General features: G+C 37.3%; 1 protein-coding gene and 1 long non-coding RNA gene across 3 annotated transcripts in view; one reads left to right on the forward strand and one right to left on the reverse strand.

Annotated features, from left to right (window-relative positions):
- The window catches only part of LOC149789856 (transcription initiation factor TFIID subunit 5-like), a 227465-nt gene extending 222029 nt beyond the window's left edge, over nucleotides 1–5436 (reverse strand). The window contains exon 1 of one of the 2 annotated variants that reach the window (XM_089971839.1): nucleotides 5418–5436. The gene's annotated coding sequence lies outside the window, so the exon portion shown is untranslated. Of the gene's footprint in view, nucleotides 1–5335; nucleotides 5351–5417 lie in introns of those variants that run through there. The other variant, XM_089971841.1, reaches the window with a different exon arrangement.
- A 546-nt stretch (nucleotides 5437–5982) lies between these two features.
- Nucleotides 5983–15178, forward strand: LOC149789858 (uncharacterized). The gene is made up of 3 exons (XR_016423746.1): nucleotides 5983–6137; nucleotides 10972–11027; nucleotides 14696–15178. It is a non-coding gene; the product is annotated as an uncharacterized LOC149789858 (long non-coding RNA).
- Nucleotides 15179–16202: the final 1024 nt, after the last annotated feature.

Below are 16202 nucleotides of genomic sequence, written 5' to 3' on the forward strand. Positions count from 1 at the left end.
GCATTATATTTACAAAACAAATTGCAGAAAGAGTTATTGACGAGTAAAACGATAGCATAACGTGTCAAAGGGTTACTGATGAGTAAAACAATAGTGTAACGTATCAAAGAGTCGTCGGAAACAGTACAAACGAACATCCGATATGTATTGATCCTGTCCTTCTGTACACAGACGCTTCTTACAGAACTTACAAGAGCTTTCTTGAACATATTGCTACAGAGCTAGATAGAGGTGTTGAGTCCGTGGAAGTAAGAGTGCCTGAAATGATGGAATTTGGAAGTGATGATGAGAAGAGTATAACCAAGCCAATAGAGCCTGTATTCCCCTCGGTTACACGCTATCTTTGCACTAAACACCTGAAGGATACTGTCAGGCACTTCCTTCAAAATAAAATATGGGTGGAAAAGGGTGAACGTGATATAATAATGACTCATATAGTTGGTACCGGTGGCATCACAGACGCAAATACTATAATAATTTTTGAAAGTCGATCGGAACTTCTGGAAACAATCATCAATGAACAGCATCCGACATTTGCACCATACTTTATAAATAAACTGAAACAAAGATTACAGAAATATTTTTCAAAAACCTAGCTTCAAGAATTTAACTAATGACAATGCAGAATCCATCAATAACATTCTAAACCTTTCCGTTCACTGGAAACCACAACACGAGCAAGACCTAATACATAAACTTTTCTGCGTGACACAGCTCCATTTCATGGATGATAGAAGCGCCCTTCACGACAGCGGGAATTACCAGTTAACACACAAAAAAAGAGCTCATTTGCCACATACATAACAGCGTCTGGAGGTGCAAATCCGAAAAGCAAAAGACAGATTTTCGCAAACTTCCTTAAAGACATTAAACATATACTTACATCAAAGTACATGAAATCACAAAATGGATGCGTGGAAATGGTTTAATGGATCTAAGATGTAAAAAAAATATGAGTGCTCAGAAACAGTTAAAGATATCGGAGCGTCTATCAAAGACGTTGCTGAACTTAAAAAAAAAATTGAGATTTTGTACGAATCGAAATATTTACAAAAAAAAAACGGAGCTTCAATAGAGATTATTGATCATAATGCACATGCGTGGAATCGGATATAACAATATTTCCATAAAATCGAACTGTTAAATTCTGCAACGGTGATATGTTCGATTTTATCAGAACTATCAGCAAGAGCTACCATGTATCCGTGTAGTTGTTTCAGAGTTCCGAAGTTGTGAACTATGATCTATTTGTCTCTCCACCACGAAATGAAAAATCTTGCGTTGAAATACACAAACGATAATGATTTTATCGAATGATTACTCAGTAATTGCTTCTCTGTTCCGTCATTTGTTGCCCACGCTGCTCAGAAGGAAAATTCATGGAAAACAACATGATTGGAATTTACTGAAGATGTCCGACAAAGTTGTTCCAATACGGACATGGCGGATTATGGAATACTAAATACGATTATAAAGATGTTATCTCGGATGATATAGCTACATGTTATCCTGGAATTTTTCTTGGGGCGGGTGAGTGTTCTGACTATTTCAAGCGATTTGGACATCCAACACACGAGATGACCAGAGTATCGATAAATGGATCCTTACCAGATCTTGACAACTGGATTTGTATGCACTGAGTCATTCGAGTTTGCATCGAAAAATCTTCATCCGGTTGTCGCTGTTTGGTTTGGAAAACATTTTTAACGAATGCTGTTGGGCTCCAATAATTGTATTATGATATATAATGTAAAAATATTGATATCATTGGTTGTATGTGAATGAATTATATGATATCATCCGCAAAAACAAGTTTGGTTGCCACAACAGAAGAAATATTCCCCTGATGAAAATCCAGACAATACCGATCTCGAAAATAAACTTGCAAAAGATCTTGGCAGAAAAAGAATCGATACATTTACGCAAGGAGGATCATATGATCATAAACGACATTGTTCAAGATTAATTATAGACGATGCTGAACTCGATTTCATAATTGCTGATACAAGGGAGAGAAGCACATTTCTAAGTCGGAATAACGTTAACTTATCGGACGGAACTAAAATAGGTACAATTGTGAGCTACGCTGATGGTGATTCACCACAGTTTACTCATTTAAGGTCATCGATGCCTGCGTAGGTTTCGATAAATTTATTATTGATGATAAACAGTTTTCCTGATACCATATGAGAGTCGCCATAGATTCAGTTTATGTCAATAAACAATACGCAGGATTGATAAAATAATTATGTATCGGCGCTGGTGTATCATTGGACGAATAGAGAATAAAGCGAGAAAAGATTCTTAGTTATTCTGGATCTGCCGACATTGAATCTAAGGAAATATATTATAAAAATAAGCAGATGTCAAAACTTTCATCAGCACCATCGGTATATGATCCTGTGGCCAGACATTAAACAGTTTAACTCAATGGACCCGGAGGTTCTTGTAAACCCGTACTGTTCATACAAAGAAAAGAAAAAAAATCCCCTGGCGGGGCAGGACATATGACTTTATAGACATAGACAAATAAACAAATATACAAACATAACACAAGCCCAACCTATGTTCAACTTTCCGTTGTCCGATGTGTTTGTGTTTTGTGACGTCCTACTTTTGTTGGAAACGTTGCCATATTGTTGCGTGTGCTGCCAAACATGATATCTCCTAACATGGGATATCAAACAAATGTTATGGAAAACTGAAAACAGTTGCCTATGAACATTTCTCACTTAGAATATATCGTTGTCTTAATTGTCGATATTCTGTAATACCTTTAAGCAAAATAACAGATCTAAAACATGGTGTCCTACATTTCCGTCCTTTTCCATTCTTTCTTTCTCTCTGCATTGAAACGTTGTCTGTCTGTCCTTCTCTCAAATCACTAATCCCCGTTCCAATGTCACCCAATGCAGTAACACGTATGCATGCGTGCATGTGTTTGTGTGTGTTAGCTTTCATATGAACATTACACACAAAGACATAGTAACCACTAACTTAAACTGTTTAATTTCTCCGTGTAGGTGTATGCCATCGTTCTCATTTTTTTTCTTCTGCAAATCACTTTTGGGCTACTAGGTTGTAAAACATAATCTTCATGAGGCACCAAACGAATTTCTTTCCTCACTCGTCTTGCTGATTCTGTCATCCTATTAGATTTACCACCCGACCGCTCTGGTGGCCTATTGGTTAGAGCGTGCCCCTCGGAAGCGGGATGTTGTGGGTTCGAACCCGGGTTGAGTCAAAACATAGACTTACAAAAATGGTACTAGCAGCTGGCGCTCAGCATTACGAGATTGGTGTTAGGACTGGTCGGCCTGTTGTCAAAATAATGTGACTGTGTGGGACATCATACTACGTGTCTGCGCATGATGCCCCAGTGCTAGACATCACTATGAACTGCCTTGCTGCAGACATCGTAGCGATATGAATGAAAAATTGTTAGAGCTACGTTAAAAATCCTAATCATACACACACATACACACCGACACCTTAGTGACACTATACAATTAAAAAATGGGAACATACAAAAGGGACATTATAGAGACACATTTAGGGACATTAAAGATACGCAACAATTTTAATCGTCATAGCTATAGGGTACCTAGTTATATGTCCCTAAATTCACAAGCATTCTAAAGCATAACGGATCACAGGCCGTTCAGCTGACTACTCAAATCTATAAATAACTTTTGTATCATTAACTACGAGATCTCCTGATCGGTGCAGCTGAAGCTCGGAGTATTTGATTGCGTGTGTGTGTGTGTGTGTGTGTTTATGTGTATGCGCGTTTTGTACATTTGTTTGTGTGCGCGCGTATGTTTGCTTTTTTCCTTAACAAAAATCACTTGTTCCTAAACACAAAAAATAGTGTTTGTGTGTGGATGTTTATGTGTGCGCGCGTAGGTTTGTGTGTGTGTGTGATTTTTCCATAACAAAACACTTGTCCCTAAACACAACAAATTGAATGTTTTTGTATGCACGCGTTCGTTTGTTTGTGTGTTTGTGTTTTGTCTGTGTTTCGTTTGTGTGCGCGCGTTCGCTTGAATGTGTTTCTTTCCCATAACATATAGCTTATCCCTTAACCAAGAAGTGTGTGTATATGTCTGGGTTTTCGTATGCAGGCGTTCGTTTGTGTGTATATCTTTTGTGTGTGTATATATAATTTCTTCCGCGCATACGTTTGTATGGGTTTGTTTTTTCCCTTAACAAAAACCATTGTCCCTGCTCAATGTGTTCGTTTTGTGCGAATGTGGAGTGGTGCGACTATAACCACCAACTCTTTTGTAAATAACGTGGATTTTGTTAGTGTAAGTGTGATGCGGGAGGTCGTGGGTTCGATCCCCGGCCGAGTCATACCAAAGACTTACAAAAATGGTACTAACAGCTGCCTCGCTTGGCGCTCAGCATTAAGAGGTTAGTGTTAGGACTGGTCGGCCCGGTGTCAGGATAATGTGACTGGGTGGGACATCATGCTACATGTCTGCGGCATGATGCCCCAGTGCTAGACATGACTATAAACTGCCACATTGCAGGCATCGTAGCGATATGACTGAAAAATTGTTAAAGCTACGTTAAAAAATCAAAATCACATCACAAATCACAGTGTAAGTGTGTTGTTTTGTATAAAAATTTATTTTAGATTAACACTCTCGTCAGTATGGATTGTTTGGTATGTGATTCTATGTCTATAACATTTTATATCCCGCCCCAGATTTTTTTCTGCTGTCACTGTTTCGCCAATGTCCAGTACCGTGACGTCACCCCACCTGTTCCATTCCTACTGTCCCTTAACATACCCAATATTTATTTGTCGCTATACAGGCCCAACCTTTTGTCTGTATAAATCTTGTCCGTAAACGTTCCCAGGGGCTCTTGTCCATGTAACTCCCATTGTTTATAAAAGTATCCCACTCCTGTTCAATTTCCCCTTGTCCGTAGACAGTCCCAATCCATTGTCGCTATACATTCCCTGTGTTCAATTTCCCTTGTCCGTAGAGTGTCCCAACCATGTTAAATTCCCCTTGTTCCTCTATAGTCCCACCTATGCTAAATTTGCCCTCGTCTATATCGTCTCATGGTGTTTTGTAATGGCAATTCCCATTGTCCGAATAAATCTTGTCCGTGAATCGTCCCAGGGTGTTTTGTAATCGTAAATCCAATTGTCGGTGAATCCACGTGAAAAGCTATAACGCCTGGCTACCCGGGACATATAACCTTATATAACGCCTGGCGGACATTGTTACCATTGTCCATGACGTCACCCCACCTGTATCATTCCTGTTGTTCCCAGACAAACCCAATATTTTTGTCACTATACATGCGCAATATTCACATGTTAAATCCCCTTTGTCACCAAAGTGCTGGTCCTGTATTCCACATGTTAAAGACCCATTGTCCCCAAAGTGCCGTGACACCTTTTTTGACTGGGATTTCCATGGTCCCCAAAGTGCCCGCCATGTTAAAACCTTATTCCACATTGATGCAATTACGAAATAATTGTCAACCAGGCGTGACAACGTGTCTACTGCTGTAAGTGGCTAGCTCTGCTTCGTAGCTGAATATTGGTATTTTACTGGCTACATACTGTACAGTGACTATGTACATGCCTCACATCAGTTTGAAGAATAACACAAGCTGGAAAGACCTAATTCGCAAATATATCCATACTTTTAATCATTACACAATAAAAGCTCAAAAATTCACACCATAGGCTTAAGTTAAGAAATCGGGGGCAATATACGAAACGGTCCGCCTTGCTACCGATAGCGTTAACCAAAAGTAAAAACTTGAACCAGTCTAATTATGTTTACTCTCTAACCTAATAAATGTAACTGAATAAACAGTTCATTTATATATATATATATATATATATATATATATATATATATATATATATATATAGACTTATTACTTGGAGAAAAAAACTTTCCGTGATCAGTATTTTTATCACGTGTCGAACAGAACGGTTCGAGACTTTCTTTTGGCTTCCATCTTCAACAGGTGAGCATGAAGAAAGAGATCTTCCAGAAAAATCCGCAAAAATCGTATACATGAAGAAATCATCTGGCTATTTAATATCATTCAGTCTTTTTCTTATTTACTTTTAGATCACTTGGAGCAAGATGCGAGCCAAGGTATGTAAAACTTAATCATTGCACACGAATTCTAGGCATGGACTTGTGAATGTAGCACATGCTTATCCTTGCCCCTACATGTCGAACTTGGCACTACGTTATTATTGGTATTTTGTTTGATTGAGCGAGAAAATAACATTCACAGGGAAACTAGTCTTTCCAGAGGTTTTAGTTTTTCTCATTTTGTAGAACATTTCCAAAATGTAGTTGGGCGTTGTAGAGCAAATCCTAGTCCTCGAACGCAAGTCCAATATTCTTGAACTGAAGTCTATTCACCCCCAGATTATTGAATGCTTCGCACATTAACTGTCAAGAAACTTCCCGATGAAGATTATCGATGGCTTATCAGTGGTGGCCATTTACTAAATTTGGTTCCAGAAAAGGGTACGTGGTCGCATAGTCCTACATGCAAGACCTGACGCTGATATTTTTGTTTTGTGCGTCAGGGTCTTGCTGCCTAACTAATAGCGCTGTGTAGTGATTTGATTTCGACTAAGATCGTAACGAAAGTCAAATTTTCAGGAATATGTCTCACAACTGGCTACTAAAATAACGGCGCTTTTCTACAAAGTAAGGTAGTAATGTTTTAGTCAAATTCAAATTCTCACAGAAGAAATGGACCTGTTTTCAAGTTTCGTTGGCCTACATTTCAGTTGACTGGAAAGCCGGGAATGCAGAAATTTGGTAAAGTGGAAATGTTCTTTAACGAAACGATTAAAAATATAATATGCGTAATGGAACTGTAAAGCAACGTTTCGTTTCGTTCAAAAAATGTAACCACCACATGAACCTACTTAAATATACATCGGCATACCTCGACTACCGTCGCATTAAAAACGAATTCAAATGTATGTCAACGGAACACGGAAAAAGCGTCCATTTGCTAGTGTCATATTTTCATTCTGCCAGGATAAAGACGGCACAGTAAGTATATTAATTACACATAAATTAGTGGAAGAGTGTCGATATATGCTACCAGATGTGAGATATTCCTGAAACTTTGAATATTCGTTCCGATGTCAACGACATTGGAACATGCTAAAGAAGGCCGTTATTTGGATAGTAAGACGTGGCACCTAAACAAAATCAACACGTGCTATGTCTTGCGTGTAGGACTAGTACAATACATGGTAGTACGAAATTTATCAAGCTAATTATTAATTACACATAAATAAGTGGAAAAGTGTTGATGTAGGCTGCCAAGTATGAGATCCTCCTCAGACTTGGAGTACTTTATTTTGTCAGTCGACATTTGAACACTATACAAGACCATTGTGTGAGTAGTAAGACATGACACAAAAACGTAATAGCCTGTTTGAGTGTCGATGGCCTACATTTCAGTTGGCTAGATCCAATGCCAAAAACTGGTTGATGAATAGTCAATGAAGCCATGTGACCAACTATATCCATTTCCTGTTCTAGTTGGAATTTCCTATGACCCATGTCACCCCATTTTTGCTATTTGGATATTTATGTTGGGGTGTAATGTCTTGAATCTGCTGACAGGTGAGAAGAAAGTATGTATTTGCTGAAATTTGATCTGGGACTAACTGGCCATTTGTATCTTGAGTAAAACGACTTGATATTTATAAATAAATATAGTGAGCACTTAATTCTCAACATGTTTATTCCACAGGTGCTCGACACGAGCTTGCTGTTGAGGAAAAATCCCACAATAATCTAAAGGAAAAAATCAGTGATAAAAATAACTTAGATTACCCCCATGACCCATTCTGACATAGGACCCTCTCTATCATAATATGAGAGAAGGTACGGAACTTCCAAATATTTCATTCCACCCATGACCCTCAATTTCCCTTTGCTATTTCTGTTTTTTAAAGCACATGACCATACTATATGGCTTGTTTTACTCCTGAGATATTTTTCTATCCATCAAGCCATCATTGACTTTTCTGCGTTGTACCAAACTGAAGTTACGGGAACATAATGTTTATCGTTGCTGCATTGAACTTTTAATTACATTTTCTAGCTTGTTTAGTCACATGACCTGGAATGCAGATGGCTGGATCCCGGTCAAATTTCAGCACCTGTTGAATAAACTTGTTGAGAATTAAGTGTTCACTAATATGTAGGGCTTGTTGTGGGGGTTGCCTTTCATAAGGGGTACTTTTGAACATTCACTCGACATACGTTTCTGGCCATACAAAGTAGGTGGCTGCTGGTCAGTGGCTATTCATGAGAGGGACCACTTAATAATCTGCTTTTGAATTTGAATTTCTCCCAGCAAGGTATGCAAGATTCTTTTTTAGACTTGCCAACCCCTACGATTTTGGCATGAATTTCATAGCTCTAAATAGTGATTCACTTATTCACACTGCATTAAAATGAATCGTGCATTCCTGAATTAAAAATCAGATTGAATTGGGAATCATTTGTTTTAATCCAATTAGGTGCTAGTCTGAATGGCAGCAGTGGTCACCGATACCCGTAATGGTCATATATTGCTAGTCATTGTGTTGCTATAGCTGTATCCAAATGTTAGTTTACCCAGTAGCAAGTGTTGTAAATTATATAATCTATACTAGAAAAAGTTTTACAAACACTAATGAAGAAAACCAGGACCCAACCAATTTTTAAAAAAATGGCATATGTACATACTCGTAGCAACGTAAATCTTTATTAACCCTTTACTGCAGAGTATATGGCTTTTTAGCCCTAAGATACACGTGTAGCAAAGTTACCCATTACTGTGCGCTGTATATAGAACACTGGTTGCCTATTCGACTCCATAAACATGGTACCTATTAACATTTAACTGTAATTTTAACCATTTTACATTTTTTATACATGTATTGTGTAGCAAGTCCGATCATTATAGCTGTGTAATTTTTTATGGGCTTTAAAATCTGGATAGAACCTGTAGCTGCCATTTCTCATGCTAGAAATTTACAAGTTCTTTGTGTCTACATCACCTAGTTATCTGAATTTGACAAGTTATAAAAACCAATTGCCTCATGCATCAATATCAGAGCCTTTACTGAAGTTATTGAAGATTTTATAATCGTGATTCTAATCACGAAAACTTGGGTAGTGAATGAAATTCGGGACCTCCATTTTAAAGAGTGGAGAATACGACCCAGTTACTTTAAATAGCAGCTTTCTACCAGAGCATAAACTGTGATCATGTGATCTAACGTAATGGTGATTTGCAGAAATGAATATAGCATCTAATAGGGGGTTTCTACTGCACTACGAAAACCTGATCAGAATGGCTATTTACAGCATGCGTCAAAAGGTATTTGTATGTGAATGAGGTAGAGGCGTCAAAATGCCATTGCATGAAGTAAAGGTTTGAAGAACCGCCAAATGAAAACTGCCTTTGCGAGTGCAAGAATTTAATAGATATTGAAAGATGGCATTTAGTAATTTGCTCGAGTTCATATTTTTCCATGCATGCCCCAACCAGGGTTCATATGGGCTTGGAAGGTCTTTGACAGTGTAGGAGAAATGAGGTAGCATTTTCAAGGCCTTTAACATTTGGGAAATCGAGCATATTACCCTGAGGTCTTTAAAAGTCATTGAAAATTGAAATAAACTTGATGAAATTTCTTTCCATAATCGGGTTGTTGGAGGCTGGTGTAGAGTTTTCCTGGTTTCTTTTGATGACCCTTTTAGCTTCATTTCATCATTAAACAGTAATGTTGCATTACATGTTTTCTCAAAACGTGATTTGTATACAAAATGTTAATGAAAGAAGATAGGTCTTGGAAATCTCTATTTGTTGCCTTGGAAAGTTTGGGAACAAGCTTTGAATTGGTCATTCATAATTCTGTACCCTGCCGACACCTAATTGTTAATCGTTCTATGTTTCGTCTTATGGATTACTACCATTTTGTAATTAAGCTGCACAGAATGCAGAAAAGTATATATTCAATAAAAAGTAAAATATTGATTGGAGTACACGAAAATTTGGCTTTGAATTAAGCCATCAAATCATCAATGTACATTGTGCTTTTCGTGCACAAGTATGCCATGAATTTTAGAATTGGGAATGTGCACAGAGGCTCATCATTGCTTAAAATTGAACTGTCGTACATGCACAGTTTAATAATGTTATATAGTACGTGTACGACATAAATTGTTAGCAAATATAAGTGCCCCTGGGGGAATGTGGCAGAATGATAGGTAAAAGCACACTGCTAGCATAAAACTTGTATCTATTGGAAAAATGAAGAGCCCCCAGCAGAGATCGGCTCTTGAGTACTTTAAGATGCTGAAGGCCTGCAATATTTGTAAGCTACCAATGTTGGAGTTCACGTTTTCTTGTTGAACATAACATGCTTTTCTCATTTTGAAGATAACAGCAGTGACAGGGAAAGATCGTTTCTATAACGAAAAAAGGACAAAACTTGAATGCCATCTAGGGTGCCAAATATTTGCAACAATTTTATTCCCGAAGATTTAATAGCGGGCAAGAAGCCTGAACTGTTTTGAAAACAAATTTACCATAGCCCAGTTGAGGAATGTCGAGTCTCTAGTTTGTGTATATAAGTAAATTTGTACTTGTAATCTGTGTAAATAATGTATTATTATTTTGGGACTTTCATGTAATGCAGTACCAACCATCAAAGTGGATGGAGCATATCGTATAATTTTTCACTAATTGTGTTCAAAATAAACTTTTTTTTTCTTATCCTGTTGCATTTTCAGTTTATAGACTGAATACTGCCCAGTAGACAATGAGGCAACAAAGTACTGCTTTCCATTTTCACAAGTTTTCATCAAGAGCTTGCACTTGTCACTTTCTCGAGTGAAGACTACTGTACAGTTGAGTATTATTGTGGTAGACCTTGAGTTTGTTTCTTTCTTTCAGTGGAGGAAAAAGCGAATGCGAAGGTTAAAGAGGAAGAGAAGGAAGATGAGGGCAAGGTAGTGGAATGAATTTTTTTCTGCACAAAGTTGACTATGATTGTGATGGGTCTTCTTGCAAAATAAAATCTAGGTGATAAATGAAAATGACCAAAACTACTTCAGTGCACTTCGTATTGTACTACCACAAGTATCTGCACATTGAATACAGCCCCTCAACGTATTGATTATTGTTAATCAATGATGGGTCTTTGCCAGATTAATTCTGATTTATGCTTGCTTCTAAATGAAAATGGTTCCAGTCGAACAGTACCAACCTTTGCCTTTGACCCTAAAATTTAAATTTTCTGAACTTCACTGCAGTGTTTTAAAGATTTTGATAAATTTACAAAATAAATTCTGGCGATCAAGACTTGGGTTGTAACCTGGCTGGAACCAATGCTGTAGCAGACCAGTCAACTCTTATTAAAAAAAAACCCGTAAAATATAAAAACCACATGAAAATGATAGTTGACAAAAGGGAAAATACAATTCTAGAAAAGTGTTAATAATAATAAACTGAAGAATAAAAAGGAGTATTTAGATTCTTGTGAATAAAAGCTGGAAAGAACACAATTGAAGTTTATTCGACATCACATGCCAATTTGAGTATGTCTCGTGGCAGAAGATATGATTGCTGGTGTCACGTGAATTATATTGGGTTGAGAGATAGTAACAAGCCAGTTAGCTGCATTGGGTTTGGAACTAGAGTTTGTGCAGCTGTGCTAGTAGTAAATAAAGTCTATGCGTACTTTACAAACTTCAATTGAACATAATGTTTATCGGTGCTGTATCAAACTTTTAATTACTTTTCCAGCCTTATAATAGCAGTTGTTGATATTTTGTTACACCTTACTGAAAACTGGTTAATCTTGTGGGGAAAACTGCCTTGCTGAGACTGATTTGTCAGGGTTGGCAGGTCTGCTTCGGGACATGAAGCATATCCACCATTTTAAAATCTCGTCGCTACTAGTCTACAGTGGATGGCCATATCACCGTGGTGTCACTGAAAGGCCAATTGTCTCTAATTGAAAATGGCACTGCTGATGATGGTTCATACTCTGGAGATGTTAGACCAGCAATGATTTTTGAGAACAGAAATGGTTGACGATGACAAAAAAGTTGTGCCACTCTGAAATATAAAATTGCCATTGCTGTGCCCATCCGGAAAATCTTGGTGCTTCTCAGCCCATTAGTACAGATCTGATGTATGACAATCAGCTCATGAAATTCTGTTGTTGCTAATGTGCTTAATTCCTAAGTTGCATAAAAACAAGGGTTTCCACTGGAATAATTTATTTAGAGTTGATGGTAATAACCCAAATCACACGCTACCTTAAAATAAGAGCGAGCAGAATAAAATCACAAATTATGGAAGTCTTTGCTGGAAAATCTGAATAGTGGCTTGTCCATGTTCGGTTTTGATCCCCGTTTCATGTTGAGTCGTATTTGTCAGGGAACCAGACTACTGGAGTACCTTGGATGTTTGTTATGTGACATTGTCCAGATCAATCTCTGTAGCTTGTTTTTCAGCTGATGTCCATCAAGCAAGCTTTGAGGATGAAAGGGAAAATAAACGTAAAATGTTCTAAAGGTACAGAGGAATAAAATTCAATATTCCATTTTTGGAGGGAGGAGGGTAATCGGAAAGGACAACAATTTCCTTTAGTGAACATTCGTTGATGTGTGCACGTCACGTGGTGGGAAAGGTGATTGCTGTGGCCAAGGCTTGCTTTTAGCATTGTGTCAGGTCGAGAGATATCAAGATGCCATTGAGCTCCTGGTGTTTGGAACTGCAGATTGTGAAGTCTTGATCCCAGCTTCTGTTAACTTTGAAAACTAGCCCAACACCCGGTAACCCTTTAATTTTAGATCATGCTTGTTGACAAATAAATGATTTGCATGAGGAAACTGCGCTAGTGAAATGTGTAAATGCGTTTTTCATGGCGCAATACAAGTTGGATCACTCTTGTCTTATGTGAAATTTGATTTGAAGCATTGTTTCATGCTAGAATAATGATTTTGTGCTCCGAAAACTACTGACATGGTCATACTTTGAGAAAACACAATTTTTAGTAATCTTTAAGTTTAAAACTAAATTAAATAAAACCCCACCACCATTACATGTAGCATGTATACAAAAAATGATTAGAGCTGATGTAGAACTCTTAAATAGCAGCAATTTGAGGCAGAGAGTTTAAACCATCATTTCACATATTAAGTGGCTGACGGTAGCTAGTGAGATGTTTGAAGGCTACAATGGGCTACATTGTGCATCGGTAGGATCAGGAAGTGGTACAACCCATTATATGTAAATCAGAAAGAACAAGTTATTGCCTTAATGCATTGAATTAAAATGTTTTAGCCATATGCATTGTATATTTGTGAAAAGTTTGTGGCTACATTTGTTTAAGTGAGATTTTCTTGCGTATAGAAAATGCAGCGCTTGATCATTTCAGTTGTCTGAATAGTGTTCAAGTATAATTCGTTTTTTAAGCAGATTTTGGTTCACTATCAGCAGAGCCCAACAAAAATAAATTTTAAACACTTTGTTGATGTAGTTTTAGCATGAAGCATGCCAGCGTATCGATGAACACTACTGACACTTGCATTACATTACCCCTATTTATATTTGAAACAGAGCTATTACAACGTTGCATGACATTAATAAAGGGGAAATTTTGGGCATGTTGAAATTTTGAGTCTGGAATGTGGAATTTCAGTCAGGGCTTTTGAATCATTAGCCTCTGGCCTGTGTCTAAAAAAAAAAATGATTCGAGTTCTTCTTACTGAGGTGGTCTTTTTGGGGTTGACAGGTCTGCTTCTCTGGAAATGGTCATATCTGCCTAGATTTCTCGTTAATTAAATATTGTAAATGGTTTAAACAATATTCATTTAAAATGAGAGGTCTTTAATGCATGAATTTGTTTTAAAGAATAAGAGTATTGGTCTCGTATAAGGACGTAGTTGGGTTCTATACCGTGTATCTTGACCAAAGTATGTGGAGGGCTTGATAGTGGGCTTTGAAAGAGGCCTATCGATTTCATGGTCAAAAGTAAAGATTTGAACTTAAAGACTGGTTTTACATAAAAACATTAATTCAATATTAAGCTCTTTGACTCAATATTGTAGGTGGTTTTACACTTTTGGGTAATGCACAACCATATAGGATGCTGGGTCTAGTTGTTACGGCAAGCATGATCTAAATCTAATGCTCATTCAGATGTCCAGTTTATCAAGGTTATTGTTATTATCCTCAAGCCAATCATGTCCTACTAGTTCCTGTTTGACAACTATTGTTCTTGCAAGCTAAATAATTTGTGGGATTGGCTTGAAAACTGACATTTGCATTTTCTTTAAAAAAACGTTTTTATGGTGAAGCACAATTTTCAGATGAAATAAATTTTAACCATTTAAATTGAAAAATGTGTTTCAAGCATTTTAACTGCCAGAATTTCATAGCTACATGCTGAATGATGGCAATGAATTTTCAGTTAATGCTCTAATTAGTGGGCCATTGTTGAAAATATTTTTCTTTGCACCTTTAAAATTGACAAAATAAAACATGTAGAACAAATTTTCAGCCATAGGAGCCATTTTACGACAAAATGCAGGGACTTAAATATGTGTATTGGCCCCATTTTTAAATTATATTAACAGCTTTGATTTTAAAAAAATTCTGTTTTCAGGTCCAAGTGAAACGTCGACGTAAAGCCCAGTGGAGCACTTGATAAAAGTTGAGCCGTTTTCATTTTAACAGCAGGGTACTAAAATTCAGTATAGAAGACAACACACTGGGAACACGTGGCCAGAACAGCTTGATGGATTAAAGGCTAGATGTAACAAGGGAGAGATTTTTCCACGATCGTATTGTTGACAGTTGCAGTTCACTAGTGATGAGCAACAATAAACAGCAACTTCACCAGCAACAGCACTTGTCGCTTTGTTGCACATAGGGTTGTCTTTGTTTTGTTCTAGTTTCCTCGAGATGTTGGTCAAGCAGAAGACTTGGCAGGCTTTAGGTTGGACCTGTGCTGCATGGGAGCATTCCTGTATTTGGAATAGTTGATTATTTTTATGTAAAAGAAACATTTTGACTGTTGTTTTTATCACCAACTTGTATTTTGCTGGCATTCATTTTCTCAAAAATTAAAGTGCTTCATTGGGAAAAATGTGTATTGTATTTTGTCCCCATGGACACTAATTGCTCCTCATCTACATTTGTAATATCAGCCCATGGTCTCTCGATCGCCTATTTAAGTAGGGTAAGACAAAGATGCCAATCCTTCTAGATGTAGTGTAAATGTTTTAGTAGTAATTGTGAAATTCCTGAAATAAAGATGCTTGATCTAAAAGTGCTCCCAATGTGAGTTCATGTAAACCTCCCACATTTAAAACCTACTAACCCCATCGTTTCAATGCGACTTTGAAGAAAGCATCCAGACTGGCATGTGTAAAATTTTGTTCAAATGATAATCCCTGAAATGGGCACCATGTTTAAAAATAAAGTAGGTTTATGGCATGAAGGTCTTTAAAATTTTGGGATTATGCATATTCATCAAATAATACCATAAGATCAAGATGGAATAGCTTTAGGGAGAAAAAACTTTGGTGGAAATGGGATTCGAAGGCACAGACTGCTTTGTTTTGTACACCTGATGCTTATCCACCATCAGATGTGACACCCATCTTCAAAAATAGAAGGGCCCTTTAAAAAATGCACTTTACAAGTTTTCTATTATGGGATTTGTTCCCAATGTCTGCAGTGTGGCAGTTAAAGCAGTGGGGTGTCGTGATAAAAAAATTGTTCATGATGAGCTCAACATTTTGTTCCGGAGTGCCAAAAATGAATGTTGCAGTGTACAAACCGCATGTTCATTAAATGTGCATCTGTGTTCAAAATTGTTGATGGGCATCTTAACCTCTTAAAATCCAAGAGTAGCTGATGCCCCAGTGCTAAACAACTATAAACTGCCACACTGCAAACATCAGTGATGCATCTGAAAAATTGTTGAAGCTGCATTAAAAATCAAAATCTGTACACAATACCAATTTTATATTGATGTACACGTTTATCAAGTCCATGTCTAGTCAAATGACTAGGAATTTTCATGTTTTCTAAATGTTGCTTTTTGCTTTTATGCCAAATCTTTTTTAGGAAAAGTATATGCATAAAACGAGCTACCATAAAGTACA

Source organism: Sinohyriopsis cumingii, chromosome 10, assembly GCF_028554795.1.
Source record: "Sinohyriopsis cumingii isolate HCF-2022 chromosome 10, ASM2855479v2, whole genome shotgun sequence".
Taxonomy (NCBI): Eukaryota; Metazoa; Mollusca; class Bivalvia; order Unionida; family Unionidae; genus Sinohyriopsis; species Sinohyriopsis cumingii.